Source organism: Scyliorhinus torazame, chromosome 13 (genome assembly GCF_047496885.1).
Source record: "Scyliorhinus torazame isolate Kashiwa2021f chromosome 13, sScyTor2.1, whole genome shotgun sequence".
NCBI classification, from domain to species: domain Eukaryota; kingdom Metazoa; phylum Chordata; class Chondrichthyes; order Carcharhiniformes; family Scyliorhinidae; genus Scyliorhinus; species Scyliorhinus torazame.
Genome location: NC_092719.1, coordinates 85,882,563 through 85,898,732, shown reverse-complemented (window position 1 = coordinate 85,898,732; position 16,170 = coordinate 85,882,563). Strand labels below are relative to the sequence as shown.

The 16,170-nt window shown below is 45.5% G+C and overlaps 1 protein-coding gene across 1 annotated transcript in view; it reads left to right on the top strand.

Annotated features, from left to right (window-relative positions):
* Nucleotides 1-439: 439 nt before the first annotated feature.
* cdk17 (cyclin dependent kinase 17) overlaps nucleotides 440-16,170 on the top strand; it is a 334,713-nt gene continuing 318,982 nt past the window's right edge. Inside the window, exon 1 of the mRNA XM_072471934.1 lies at nucleotides 440-1,101. The gene's annotated coding sequence lies outside the window, so the exon portion shown is untranslated. The remainder of the gene's footprint in view (nucleotides 1,102-16,170) is intronic.

The following is a 16,170-nucleotide window of genomic DNA, read 5'->3' as shown; positions in this document are numbered from 1 at the left end:
GTTTCTTTTCTTGCCCCATCACAATTCCCTTTGGCTAACTCCTGTTATTCAATCTCTCCTGTCTTCCACCCTGTCACAGATCTCACCTTTTGTCCTCACCCAGCCCTCGCTCAAACCAACCACATCTCTAACTTTTCTGATGAATGCCATTGTAGCGCACAATGACTTACGCGAGACGAGAAGCGATGAAGTCGATCTAGGCTTTATTAAGCGAGACTTGTCCCCAGCAGCTCAGCAACAGAATGAGGCTGCGGGGAGAAGCACGAGCTCTTATACTCCACCTTCAGGGTGTAGCCAGAAGTCGGCAGATCCAACCAGGACCCGGGACCTGTCAGCCAATAGCCTCTCGGCTTCACAGGTACCACATTACCCCTAATACATACCACCACAGCCATTGACCTGGAACTTTTTATAATTTCTCACAATACCGTTCCTGCCTGTGCTGCTGACTGTTTCCAGTATTTTCAGTTGTTATTTCTGTCACCCAGCCTCACCGCCTCCTTCCCCTCCCACGCAGCCACCAGCGGCTCCTGCGGCCGCCTTTACTTCCGTATTCGCCTGGCCTGCAGCCTGTGCCCGGGCGCCAGGGGGAGCCGAGCCTGGCTCCATATGAATCGGGAGGTTACACCAAGTCGGTGACCAGGCGGCCTTTGCTCGGGTGTGGTAGTGAATATCTGGCGCCACGGCCCGTCCAGTTCGCCCGCTTTGAGGCGAGTTCCCGATTTCCGCCGGGTAAAGAGTGAACCTTTTTTGGGAGGCGTTTTTTCCGAGCAGTGGAGACCGCTACGGGGGACTCCACTCCTCCGCTCACTGTCTGACTAACCGGCTTCGGCCGACGCGGCAGCGCCGATCCCCCGTTCTCCACAGCACACCGAGCGCAGGCGGCCGGCAGCGGGCTCGAGAGGATTCAAAAAGAAACGGTTGCTGGCCCGGGGAGACGGGGTCACCCCGCGGGGGAGAGCGGCTGGCTACGGGGCGGCCCAGAGGAGCCCTTGTTCGGGGCCGAGGAGCCGGAGTGAAGTGAACCGGACAGAGGGACCGGCCACCGTTTATCCCAGACGCTTCATCAGGCAGTCGCTTCCTTCATTGTTGCCCACGCAGGTAATGCTCGTGTTTTTAAAAATTGAATTCTCAGATTAATGTTAATTCAGATTAATGTGTTTGTTGCTGATATGTCTCCCAGGGAGATTGTTTTGACCATTTTATTGACCGGCCTTGCCCCTTTCCACCCATTGCTCGGCCCGACTATCCGCTCATTTATATAAGGACGGCTTTAACGACAGGAAATGCAAGTTTCTATAGTCTGCTGGGGCGAGGGGCGTAGTGTTGAAGCGGATGTCGGCTTGTCATGGAAACGAATCTTGGGACCGCAGCAGCCAACGAACAGCGAAAAGAAACCGGCCGTGGGAAGAGGGTGAGGATTCGACATTCCCGGCCCATGATCTCACCCTTCCTTAATTAATTAGCGTCTCGTCCTCTTGTTTATTAAATAATGGCACTAAAATGGTGACCAGGACAATCCAGAGGAATTTGTCTACCACCGCCACAAAATACAAGTGGCAAACAAGCCTGCTCGGTTGTGTAGGAAACTATAAGTCTGCTCTCGAAAGGGGCAGTTTTCAACCTTTTCATTTTTTTTTAGTATACATAAATGAAATCTGACATTTGGAAGTTTGTTTGATTTGACTTTGAAGCAGTTGGGTGTTTTCATAATATACTCGATGGTACTTAAACGGCTGAGTTCGGCTTAGTTATTGGTGCAAAATGGGAACAGTACAATGTTCGTCAATGGGTTTGAGTTTAGTTTCTATTTACCAGAATACACCAAGGTGCATTGTATTCGATAACCTACAAAACTAGTGTTGAGCCTGTTCAGTTTGCACAGCTTCTAACGATAACTTAAGTAAACTGAGTTTTCATTTTATTTCTAAGTTCTATACCTGAGTAATTTGTTATCGCATCTTGTTCCTGCCTATGTAGTTGGCATGAAATAAATTCCACCAAAATGTTCAAACTGCAGTGCCCAAGACAAATAAAGCAAAACATGCCCATGATCACAAAGAGTTATATTGAAGTTATATTCATCATATTGAAACCCTGGTTGTCTTAACATTTTGCTGGTTGTGTTGACATTTTAAATTGATACCTGAAGAAAGTTAAAGCAATCTGAATTACAACATATTTTCCTGAAGGCTTTAACTACTGTTATGGGCCAGGGTTTAGAGAACCTCAAAGTGTATCATGGAGTTCACCTGACCCACAACTTTTAATAGATTACGGTATGGGGAGCACATAGCCCAGTCTACAGGTGTTGTAGAGCAGAAATGAAAAAGTATTTTTTAAAGCAAAACAATATTCTGTGAACTCAAGTTAACCTTTTTAAAACATACAGTGAACATCTTAGCAACCATCAATTCAAATACAACCCCCCAAAGAATACAACACTAAGTAATCCTTAACTTCCCAAACAACATCCAGAAGACAAAAGAAACACCTTTTAACAAGCACATCAGGTTTACATTCACTACTGAGAACATTTATAATTCTGAATTCACCAAATGATCAAGAGATGGTCTTTTCATGGCAGAGTGATCAACAGTACACCTGCTTTGTCTGGCTTCAGCTCCAACACTGAAAACGAAACTAAAACACACCCTGCAGCAAACTGCCTAAAACGAAAATAAAAAGCTGACAGGCAGCCCAACTCCACCAACACGCTGACATCACTGATAAACACCCATTTCTTAAAGGTACATTTCTTAAACACACATTTCTTAAAGGTACTCTCACATGACACTACCATGTAGAATATTGCTCATTTTAATCTTAAAACAACGCAGGATCTTTGCTGTAGAACTTGTGCAGTTGTTAGTCGATAGCTGAACTTCAATTTAGATGAGTATGAGGTGTTTAAGCTTTTGGTAGGAAGAATAGGAAGCCACATACTCTTGGAAATAAGTATCTAAATGGGGTAAACAAAGAGAGGGTAAGAGGTATCTAGATCACTAATAATAGTGAAACATAATTTAAAAAAAAAACATTGGACCACATTGCTAGAGGGTTAGAATTTACAAAGTTATGTTAAACTTTATGTTAACCAAAAACTTTGGTTAAAACCCATGCAGTACTGTAAATAGGTCTGGTCTCCATATTATTAGAAAAAAGATATAGCATCACTGGAGAAGGTCCCAAAAGAGTTCCCAGGAGGACACCAGAACTGTCAGACTTGTCAGAAAATAAAGAACAGGCTAGGGTGCTCTTTCCAGAAAAAGGACTGAAGCGTAGGTGACTTGCTAGAAAATTTCAAAATTATAAAAAGATTTGATAGAGTGGCCATTGAGGATGTGTTTCCATTTGTGGGTGAGATTTGAACTAGGTAATAAAGATAAGATACTCGTACTCATCAATAAATCCAACAGAGAATTCAGGAGAAACTTTTTTTTATCCAGAGAATAATTAGAATGTGGAACTCCTATGCCACAGGATATGTTGATGGAATTAAGAAAGATGTATAAACTGATAAACCACTTGTTGGACCAAAGGGCCTGTTTCTGTGCTGTTAGAATTAAAAATAGCATATCAGGTTTATGTTGTTTATTCATCCAACCCACTGTCCAGCAGTAAGAGAGGCTATCTGATGTAGGTGTTTTGAGATCTTTTTGATGCTAAGATCATGGCTGCAAGATAAATGCCATGACTTATTAAGATCCTTCCCCGTTTAAGTTATCAAGGGATTGAGCTGAACCGGGGATGATGGGACTAACTATTGGACACTTATTTTGCTGCTGTTCTGAAATTATATCAGTGTGCTGAATTTATCTGCAATTGTTCGGTCTGTTATTTTAGAGGATGCATTTAAAACCGATTAGCAGCTTCCATTTGAAGAGTAGAAAGCACACCTTTCAAATAAGCGCATTGCATGTATACTGGCATGTATTATTTTAGGGCAGAAAATCTTTTTGCATTTAGTGTCACATAGTTAATTTTTGTTGCTGATTCAATGAAAAAGTATTAAGTTCTGTTTCTCTGTATAGCGCTTTGAGTATTTCCTGATCTTGACTAGAAGCTTTGGAAATATGCTGTATGGTTGGCTGTAAGCAGAAACTTAATTAATTGTGTTTAAATCCCATTATGGCAAGTTGTAAAATTGAAAATAACTCCCATTATGAAGCTGTGTTGTTTAAAAAGAGACTCAACCAATTTCAGTGATGCCCTTCATAAAAAGGTATAAGGCAGCTCTCTCTAGCTGACTGCATTTGATTCCAGTTCCCCACTGACAAGTGACCTTTCAGATCATTTACTTGTAAGAGTAATGCAATGGCCAGACGACCCACTCACTGCCTTCTTGGGGAAAACTGGAAATGAGCAGTAAATGGCTTTGTTGCTCACGTCTTGAGGACAAACATTTACACATTCATCTTAACCATAAACAAATTTATGGCAATTGTTGGAGCTGAAACTTTAAAATTTACCTACTTTTTTAATTTATGAAATTTCTGCTATGAGGCTCAAATCCTGCAACGAGGGTCACTGCCTGTTAACTTTTGTTTGGTATATGTGTGTGTGTATACATTTGTTCATTGTCAATTACATTAGAATTTGCAATATCTTCAGGTATTAATAATGATCTTGATTAGTGTCACAAGTAGGCTTACATTAACACTGCAATGAAATTACTGTGAAAATCCCCTAGTCACCACACTCGGGCACCTGTTCGGGTACACTGAGGGAGAATTCAGAATGTCAAATTCACCTAACAAGCGCGTCTTTCGGGACTTGTGGGAGGAAACTAGAGCATTCGGAGTAAACCCGTGCAGACTCCTCAAGTAGTGACTCAAGCCAGAAATCGAACCCAGGTCCCTGACGATGTGAGGCAACAATGCTAGTCACCTTGCCGCCCAATATTTGAGAAATGTTTTAAAATGTAATCCACTCCTCCTTCAGAATCATAATTGGAAGAATTGTTGATCACAAATGATATTTCCATCGGTGTGTGGCTTCTACTTAATACAAATTATCAAATTGTGTAGTTGGGGCGTAACCCAACACTGGATATAAATTCCGTCAGATCTGATGTGGCATGGTGTGTAATTCCAGTGCACACTGTTGGCCTTTGTTTTAAAACTTGCCTGGGGGCGTCCCTTGGAATTGCCAAAAGCACTTCAAATTTAACTTGTATTTCCAGAGGACTGAACATGATGTTTACAGTTTAAATTTAAGTTTAACCAGTGGGAGGAGTTTCTGAGCATACATATGTGAGCAGGTGAGGAGAGAGCTCTCCTGAACACGAATATTGCAGTTTCAGCCAGGCAATTTAATCAACATACTGCTGCCTACTCTGAAACTGATACCATCACTATCAATCGTAGAAATCCAATAGCAGCATAAATAAAGAGAAGAACTAGTATGAATATTATATCTGCTACTATGCAATTTAGGTGATTCCATATTGAAACAAAAAATTGATCAGAAACATTAATGTCTCAATATCACCAGGGGACATAATGCTAAGGTGATTGGAGGAAGGTATCGAGGAGATGTCAGAGGTCGGTTCTTTACACAGAGTGGTGGGTACGTGGAATGCACTGCCAGCGGAGGTGATAGAATCAGAGTCATTAGGGATATTTAAGCGACTCTTGGACAGGCACATGGACAGCAGTAAATTGAAGGGGTGTAGGTTAGGTTGATCTTGGATCAGGATAAATGGTCGGCACAACATCGTTGGCTGAAGGGTCTGTACTGTGCTGTGCTGTTCTACGTTCTAAATCTTCTGTTCTGTTCTGGGCAACTACATCTGCTGGAATGCAGAAGTGTACCCAATTACAGCTCCTCGCAGACTGCATGGATCAGTTGGAGCAGCAGTTGGATGCACTTCAGAGCATGCAGGTGGTAGAAAACATCATTGACATGAGGTTTAGAGATGTGGTCACATCCAAGGTGCAGGCAGATAGATGGGTGACCACTAAAAGGGGCAGACAGTCAGTGCAGGAATCCCCTGTGGCTGTCCCCCTCTCTAAACAAGCATACCATTTTGGATACTGTTGGGGGATGGCCTATCAGGGGGAAAACAACAACAGCAGCCAGAGCGGTGGCACCACAACTGGTCTGTTGTTCAACAGGGAGCGTCAAAGAACAGAAGAGTAGTAATTATAGGGCAACGTTTTTCAAACTTTTTTCTCGGGACCCACTTTTGCCAACTGGCAGACCTTCAGGACCCATGCCACGTTCGCTGACACAGTTTATCCTAAAATAAGGCAGTATTTGGGACACCAGTTTTCATGCCCCAGGCATGGCACAGAAAGAAAATAGTCTAATTTTCCTGTTGATAATCACTGTCCCCTGGTGTATTAACCTCATGTTGTTACCAGTGCAAAATCTGCTGTGAAGGAACATTCAGAAACGCTACTCTATGATGGACTCTACTTAAAGTTGATCTCTGTAGGGAAATGTCTGCAACGTTTCCCCATGACTTCCACCGGTATTGTTTAAAGTACTGAGCGACCAGTACTTTAGTGTGGGTCAAAAATAAATCACCAGGTGAATGGATTCTGGTGGTAGCAACTAGCTCCCAATACTGAGCAGTTGCAGCAGCGAACGAAGCAGCGCACGGTTAAAACAAGAAATTCATTGAGGATGGTTAAGTCAGTGAGCTCAGTGACTATCGTTTGCTTGTATATTTCCCAAGTTTTTTTTAGTTCCATCTCTCTCTCTCTCACTGGATTGTTTGAGGGATAGGACTGTTTGTCCATGAACCTGAATCCCCCCCCATACTTCCCACGTTAATAAAAGTGCAGACCGCGACTTTTAACTCCGCGACCCTTCTGACACCCGCCCGCGCATCGCAATGTGCACTTTGAAAGACTCGGTTATAGGGGACTCTATAGTCAGGGGCACGGATAGGCACTTCTGTGCCCATGAAAGAAACTCCAAGCTGGCATGTTGCTTCCCTGGTGCCAAGGTCAAGGATGCCTCTGACTGCAGTCCGTTAAGATGACGGTCCACCCCAGATTTTTGTTTGTCTTGCAGTGCCTTCCCATCTTCATCCCCAAGTCCTTCTTTAAGTGGGTGAACAAGATCATTTCGGGATTTGTATGGGCAAATAAGACCCCGCGAGTAAAGAGACTGTATCTAGAGCGCAGTGGGGTGGGGAGGCGCTGGCAGTGCCGAATCTTTACAGCTACTACTGGGCGGCTAATATAGCCATGATTAGGAAATGAGTATTGGGGGAGGGGTCGACGTGGGAGCAGATAGAGGCGGCCTCATGCAAAGGCACCAGCTTAGGGGCACTCGTAACGGCACCTCTGCTGTTCTCGCCAGCGCGCTATTCCTCAAATCAGGTGGTGGCGGCGGCACTAAGGATCTGGGGTCAGTGGAGAAGGCACAGGGAGGTGGAAGGAGCCTCAGTTTGGTACCCGATACGCAACAATCACAGATTTGTCCCGGGCAAGATAGATGGAGGGTTTCAAAGCTGGCATAGAGCAGGTATTAAAAGGATGGGGGACATGTTCATAGACGGGACTTTTCCCAGCTTGAAGGCGCTGGAGGAGAAATTTAATCTGCCCCCTGGAAATGCCTTCAGATATCTTCAGGTACGCGCCTTCCTAAAAAAAACAAGTGGTGACATTTCCGATGCTACCCCCGCGTAGGATACAGGATAGGGTGGTCTCTGGCACCTGGTTTGGGGAGGGGAAGGTGTCGGACATTTACCAAGAACTACAGGAGGCAGAGGAAGCCCCAGTTGGGGAACTTGAGGGCAAGTGGGAGGAGGAGCTCGGCGGGGAGCTGTATGCGGGCCTGTGGGCGGATGCCCTAAGTAGGGTTAATTCCTCCTCATCTTGTGCCAGGCTTAGCTTAATTCAGTTTAAGGTGGTCCATCGGGCACACATGACGGCAGCGAGAATGAGCAACTTCTTTGGGGTTGAGGATAGATGTGCGGGAAGCCCAGCGAACCATGTCCATATGTTCTGGGCATGTCCGGCTCTCCAAGGATTCTGGCAGGTATTCGCTAAGGCAATGTCCAAGATCCTAAACACGCCGAGTCCAGAGATAGCGATCGTTGGTGTGTCAGACGATCCGGGAGTTCAGGAAGCGAAAGAGGCCGAGGTTTTGGCCTTTGACGGATCCTTTTAATGTGGAGAGACTCGAAACCTCCGAGTGTGGAGACCTGGGTTGGTGACATGGCTGGGTTTCTCAGTCTTGAGAAAATAAAGCTTGTCTTGAGAGGATCCATGACGGGGTTCTCTTGGAGGTGGCAGCCGTTCCTCGACTTTCTAGGAGAGCATTAAAATGTCAGCAGCAGCAGCAACTCGGAGGAGGGGGGGAATGTTCATGTACTACATATTCTTGTTTTTTTTTCCTTTTTATATAATGTTAACGTTCATCTTGCTTTGTTAAATGTTATTAATGGTTATGTAAACATTTTGATAAAAATCTGAATAAAAAGAATTGTTTTTTAAAAAAAGGATGCCTCTGACCTGGTGCGGTGGCATTCTGAAGGGTGACAGTGAACAGCCACAGTTCGTGGTACACATTGGTACTAATGTCAAAGGCAGGAAGTATGACGAGGCCCTGCAGGGGAGTTCAGGGAGTTAGGTAGTAAATGTAAAAAAACTGGACCTCTAGGATTGTAATCTCGGGATTACTCCTTGTGCCACGTGCCAGTGAGGCTAGGAATAGGAAGATAGTGCAGTTGAACACGTGGTTAAAGAGCTGGTGTAGGTGGGTGGGTTTTGGACATTTAGATCTTTGGGATCTCTTCCGGGGCAGATGGGACCTGTACAAGAAGGACAGGTTGCACCTAAACTGGAGGGCCACCAATACCCTGGCCGGGATATTTGCTAGGGTAACTCAACTAGTGTGGTGGGGGGGTAGGAACCAGAGCAGTGTGTCAGCAGGTGAAATAACTGAGCGAGAGTGAGAGACTAAGGCCAGTGAGACTAAAAGGAAGAGCAGGCAGGGAGAAGTTGCTGAACGCAGCGGGACTGGTGGTCGAAGTGCATTGGTTTCAATGCGAGAAGTGTAACAGGTAAAGCAGATGAACATAGAGCTTGGACTAGTACTTGGAACTATGATGTTGTTGCTATTACAGTGACTTGGCTGAGGAAGGGACAGGGTTGGTAACTAAATGTACCAGTATTTCGATGCTTCAGGTGAGATAGAGGGCATTGCAAAAGGGGTGAGGGATTTGCATTACTGGTTAAGGAAATGTACTGAGGGAGGACACCTCGGTGGGCTCATGCAGCAAGGCAATATGGATAGAGCTTATGAATAAGAAGGGTTTATTCACAATGTTGGGCGTTTACTAGAGGCCTCCCAACAGTCAGCGGGGGTTAGAGGAGCATACATGTAGACAGATTTTTAAACGATATAAAAACAACAGGCTTGCTGTGGTGGGTGATTTTAACTTCCCCTATATTGACTCACTTGGTGCTAGAGGCTTGGATGGGGCAGAATTTGTAAGGAGCTTCCAGGAGAGTTTCTCAAAACAATATGTAAATCGTCCAACTAGGGAAGGGGCTGTACTGGACCTGGTATTAGGGAATGAGCCCGGTCAGGAAGTTTCAGTAGAGGAGCATTTAGGGAATAGTGACCATAATTCCGTAAGTTTTATTGTGAACAAAGAACAGAACAGGAACAGGCCCTTCGGCCCTCCAAGCCTGCACCGATCACGTGTCCTATCTAGACCAACTGCCTATATCCTTCTATATCACGTCTGTTCATGTGTCTATCCTAATAAGTCTTAAAGGTCACTAACATATCAGCCTCAACCACTTCACTTGGCAGAGCATTCCAGGCCACCATCACCCTCTGTTAATAAAAACTTGCCCCGCACATCTCCACTGAACCCATCTCCTCACCTTGAACTTGTGCTCCCTTGTAATTGTCATTTCTGCCCTGGGAAAAAAGCTTCCAACTGTTCACCCTATCTCCCCCCATTATAAACTTCTATCAGGTCGCCCCTCAGCCTCCTTCTCTCTAGGGAGAACAATCCCAGTTTATTCAATTTCTCCTCCTAGCTAATACCCTCCGTACCAGGCAACATCCAAGTAAACCTTTTCTGTACTCTCTCCAAAGCCTCCATGTCCTTCTGGTAGTGTGGTGACCAGAATTAGACACCACATTCCAAATGTGGCCTAACCAACGTTCTCTATAACTGTAACATAATTTGCGAGCTTTTCTACTCAATACCGCATCCTATGAAGGCAAGCATGCCATATGCTTTCTTTACCACCATTTTTACCTGTGCTTCCACTTTTAAGGAACTGTAGGCCTGCATGCCCAGATCTCTCTGTATCTATGCTCCTGATGGTTCTGCCATTTATTTTATAGCTCCCACCTGAATTAGATCTACCAAAATGCATCACCTCTCATTTCATAGAATTTACAGTGCAGAAGGAGGCCATTCGGCCCATCCAGTCTGCACCGGCTCTTGGAAAGAGCACCCTACCCAAGGTCAACACCTCCACCCTATCCCCATAACCCAGTAACCCCACCCAACACTAAGGGCAATTTTGGACACTAAGGGCAATTTATCATGGCCAATCCACCTAACCTGCACATCTTTGGACTGTGGGAGGAAACCGGAGCACCCGGAGGAAACCCACGCACACACGGGGAGAACGTGCAGACTCCGCACAGACAGTGACCCAAGCCGGAATCGAACCTGGGACCCTGGAGCTGTGAAGCAATTGTGCTACCCACAATGCTACCGTGCTGCCCCCATTTGTCCGGGTTCAATTCCATCTGCCATTTCTCCACCCAATTTTGCAGCCTATCTGTATCCTGCTGTATTCTCTGGCAATCTTCACTATCCGCAACTCCTGCAATCTTAGTATCAGCCGCAAACTTGCTCATCAGACCTGCTACGTTTTCTTCCAAGTCATTTATTTATATATATATATATATATATATATTTTACAAACAGCAGAGGTCCCAGCACCGATCCCTGCGGAACACCACTAGTTGCAGCCCTCCATTCAGAAAAACACCCTTCCACAGCTACCCTCTGTCTACTGTGGCCAAGTCAGTTCTGAATCCACCTAGCTAGTTCACCCCTGACCCTGTGTGATTTAATCTTTTGCACCAGCCGGCCATGAGGGACCTTGTCAAATGCTTTACTAAAGTCCATGTAGACAACATCCACAGCACTTCCCTCGTCAATCATTTTTGTCACCTCTTCAAAAAAATCAATTAAATTAGTGAGACATGACGTCCCTCGTACAAACCATGCTGTCTATCACTAATAAGACCATTCACTTCCAAATGTGCATAGATCCTATCTCCGAAAATCTTTTCCAACAATTTCACTATCACTGATGTCAAGCTCACTGGCTTATAATTACCAGGGTTATCCTTGCAACCCTTCTTAAATAACGGTACAACATTGGCTATCCTCCAATCCTCTGGGATCTCACCTGTGGCTAACGAGAAAACAAAGATTTCTGTTGGAGGCCCAGCAATTTCATCTCATGTCTCCCTCAGAAATCTTGGATCGATGCCATCTGGCCATGGGGATTTGTCTACCTTAATGCTTTTTAACACACCTACCACTTCCTCCCTTGTAATAACGACCTGTTCTAAAGTGTTTACACATCCCTCTCCTTTGTGAATACTGATGCAAAATACTCATTAAGGATCTCACCTACTTCCTTTGGTTCTACGCATAATTTACCTCCTTTGTCCTTGAGTGGACCGACTCTTTCTCTAACTACTTAATCTCCTTAATCCTGCCTGCCAAGGACATTTTGTGACCCCTTTTTACCCTCCTAATTCCCTGCTTGAGCTGTTTTCTACTTTTCTTGTGTTCTTCATATGCCTCCAAATCCTGCCTAATCTGGTTGTGGATATGGATAAGAGTAGTCCTCAGGTGAAGGTGAGAAATTGGGGCAAGGCTGATTACAACAATATTAGGCAGGAACTGAAAAAATTAGATTGGGGCAGCTGTTTGAGGGTAAATCAACGTCTGACATGTGGGAGTATTTCAAACGTCAGTTGAGTAGAATTCAGAACCGGATGAAGGATAAGCATGGCAAGATTCGGGAACCTTAGATAATGAGGAATATTGTGAGCCTAGTCAAAAAGAAAAAGGAAGCATTTGTAAGGTCTAGAAGGCTGAGAACAGACAAAACCCTTGAAGAATATAAAGGCAGTAGGAAGGAACTTAAGCAATGAGCCAGGAGGGGGCTATCAGGAGTCATAAAAATCCTTGGCAAACGGGATTAAGGAGAATTGCCAGGGAAAGGGTTGGCCCACTCTAGAATAGAGGAGGGAATCTATGCTTGGAGCCAGAGGAAATGGGCACGGTACTAAATGAGTACTTTTCAGTATTCACCAAAGAGGAGGACTTGGTGGATGATGAATCTGGGAAGAGTGTGTAGATAGTCTGGGTCATGTAGATATCAAAAAGGAGGTGTTGGGCATCTTAAAAAGCATTAAGGTCCCCACAACCTGATGAGATCTACCCCAGACAACTGAGGGACAAGGGAGGAAATTGCTGGGGTCTTGGCAGAAATCTTTGTATTGGCACGTCTCCAATCTTCTGGGACCTCACTTGTAGCCATGTTGTTCCTTTGTTTAAGAAGGGTAGCAGGGATAATCCAGGAAATTATAAACCGGTGAGCCTTATGTCAGTGGTAGGTAAGTTATTGGAAAAGATTATTAGAACCAGGATTTACTCACATTTGGAAACAAATGCGCATTAACGATAAACAGCATGGTTTTATAAAGGGGAGGTCCTGTCTCACTAACTTGATTGTGTTTTTTGAGGAAGTGATGAAGATGACTTTTTTAAAAATAAAAATTTCCAGTTAAGGGGCAATTTGGCCAATCCACCTACCCTGCACACCTTTGGGCTGTGGGGGCAAAACCCACACAAACACGGGGAGAATGTGAAAACTCCACACGGACAGTGACCCAGAGCCAGGATCGAACCTGGGACCTCGGCGTCATGAGGCAGCAGCACTAACTACTGCGCCACCGTGCTGCCCTAGTGATGAAGATGATTGATGAAGGAAGGGCAGTGGATGTTGTCTACATCAGGGTTTTGCAAAGTGCCAGTCGCGGAGTGGTCAGTCGCTCCGTTCCCGCGGTGGTCCTGATTGTGTGAGAATCTGCCAACAGCCGCCATCGGCTTTTACATTGATAATGGCACCCAGTGCTACCTTCTAAATTAAAATAAATGAGGCTGTGGAGTCTGCCCAGAAGCGGCAGCGGAAATGGGACACGCGCCCTGTCCATGCACTTGATGTACCCTCGTTTTGGGACCAGATCATGGAGCAGTGTTGCTTCAATTTCTCAGCTGCTGACAAGTAAGTGAACTGTGAAGATGAATGAAAAGACAGCCAGAAACTCGGGTAGGCAGTTTACCTTTTGGTAACAGAATCTGCTGGAAAGAGCTGCTCCACGGCAGGACAGTACAGTGCTAGCATTAGCTCTGGACAGAGCTCCAGGGCCTCTGGTAAACAACCTACAAAGAAGAAACTTCATTTGGGAACAAAGCAGTATAAAGATGATTTCTTGAGGTATGGTTTTATCAATCGTGCCATTGCATATAAGGATGCAAAGTCCCTGTGTGTTATATGCAGGGAAGTACTGGCAAATGAGAGGGGAGAAGTTTCAGGTTTTGAAAGAGAAGTGGTTTGACCTCTGAGTCAGTCAATAACTTAGAGCTGACTCCAAATTAAAATGATGTGGAGATGCTGGCGTTGAACTGGGGTGGGCACAGTAAGAAGTCTTACAACACCAGGTTAAAGTCCAACAGGTTTGTTTGACTCACCTGATGAAGGAGCTGCGCTCCGAAAGCTACTGATTCGAAACAAACCTGGTGGATTTTAACCTGGTGTTGTAAGACTTCTTACTGTGTCCAAATTAAAAGACTACGTGCTGTAGCTGACCTGTGATACTACATTGAAAACATGCCAAAAGCCCATGAGTCGTTAACATTCTGGTGTTTCATCTCCCAGAAGTATCCGTGCTGAGTAAAACATGCATTTTGTTGCTATTGTCCTTCACGATGACCTACATGTCCGAGGTTGTTTTTTCCATTTTCATAAAGATGAAGACGGCACAAAGGAACTGCCTGGAATCTGCATCTGATATGCACGGTTCTCTTCCTTTGAACCTGACCCAAGGGAGATCGTGAGGACCAAGCAGGCTCCCCTTTCGCATTAAAGGTAAGCAAATGTAGCGTGGGTTGTACATGTCGGCTGATGTGGGTCCTGAAGGTCGGCCTGTTGGCAAAAGTGGGTCCCGGGGGAAAAAAAGTTTGAATAACACGGGTGTACATGGACTTCAGTAAAGTCTTTGGCAAGGTCCCTCATGACATACTGGTACTAAAGGTGAAAGCACACGGTATCAGAGATAAGCTGGAAAGATGGGTACAGAACTGGCTTGGTCATAGAAGACAAAGGGTAGCGGCGGAAGGGTGCTTTTCTTTTTTTAAAAAAAATATATTTTATTCAAAATTTTTGGCCAACCATAGCAGTACATTGTGATCTTTCACACAGTAATATAACAATATAAATAACAATGGCCAGTTTTTTTAAACAAGAAATAAATAATATATAAACAACATCAAAATTAAAAAAAAAAACTAAATGGCAACTGCCTTGTCCCAAATAAATACCCTCCAAAAACTACAATTCAGCCGTCCAGTATACAATTACCTATAACAACAACCTATACATATTATACTTATACACTAACATCCCTGAGAGTCCCTCTGGTCCCCCCCCCCCCCCCCCCCCCCCCCCCCCCCCGGGTTGCTGCTGCTGTCGTCGTCTTTTCCATTCCCTCTATCTTTCTGTGAGGTATTCGACGAACGGTTGCCATCGCCTGGTGAACCCTTGAGCCGATCCCCTTAGGACGAACTTAATCCATTCCAGCTTTATAAACCCTGCCATGTCATTTATCCAGGTCTCCACCCCCGGGGGCTTGGCTTCCTTCCACATCAACAGTATCCTGCGCCGGGCTACTAGGGACGCAAAGGCCAAAACATCAGCCTCTTTCGCCTCCTGCACTCCCGGCTCTTCTGCAACCCCGAATATAGCCAACCCCCAGCTTGGTTCGACCTGGACCCCCACCACCTACGAAAGCACCTTTGTCACCCCCACCCAAAACCCCTGTAGTGCCGGACATGACCAGAACATGTGGGTGTGATTCGCTGGGCTTCTCGAGCATCTCGCACACCTATCCTCTACTCCAAAAAATTTACTGAGCCGTGCTCCAGTTGTATGCGCCCTGTGTTAACACCTTAAATTGTATCAGGCTTAGCCTGGCACACGAGGACGATGAGTTTACCCAATTTAGGGCATCAGCCCACAGCCCCTCCTCAATCTCCTCCCCCAGCTCTTCCCATTTCCCTTTCAGCTCATCTACCATAATCTCCCCCTCGTCCCTCATTTCCCTATATATGTCTGATACCTTACCGTCCCCCACCCATGTCTTTGAGATCACTCTGTCCTGCACCTCCTGCGTCGGGAGCTGCGGGAATTCCCTCACCTGTTGCCTCGCAAAAGCCCTCAGTTGCATATACCAGAATGCATTCCCCTGGGGCAACCCATATTTTTCGGTCAGCGCTCCCAGACTTGCAAACAGATCTCTCAATTGTGTTACTCCTGCTCTTTGCCATGTTCCAAATCCCCCATCCATTTTCCCCGGAGCAAACCTATGGTTATTTCTTATCGGGGACCACACCGAGGCTCCCGTCTTTCCCCTATGCCGTCTCCACTGCCCCCAAATTTTCAGAGTAGCCACCACCACCGGGCTTGTAGTGTATTTCTTCGGTGAGAACGGCAACGGCGCCGTCACCATAGCTTGTAGGCTAGTCCCCCTGCAGGACGCCCTCTCCAATCTCTTCCACGCCGCTCCCTCCTCTTCTCCCATCCACTTACATACCATTGAGATATTGGCGCCCCAGTAGTACTCACTTAGGCTCGGTAGTGCCAGCACCCCCCCCTATCCCTACTACGCTGCAAAAATCCCTTCCTCACTCTCGGGGTCTTCCTGGCCCACACAAAACTCATGATACTCTTCTCAATCCTTTTGAAAAAAGCCTTCGTGATCACCACCGGGAGTCACTGAAACACAAAGAGGAATCTCAGGAGGACCACCATTTTAACCGCCTGCACCCTCCCTGCCAGTGACAGGGATACCATGTCCCATCTCTTGAAG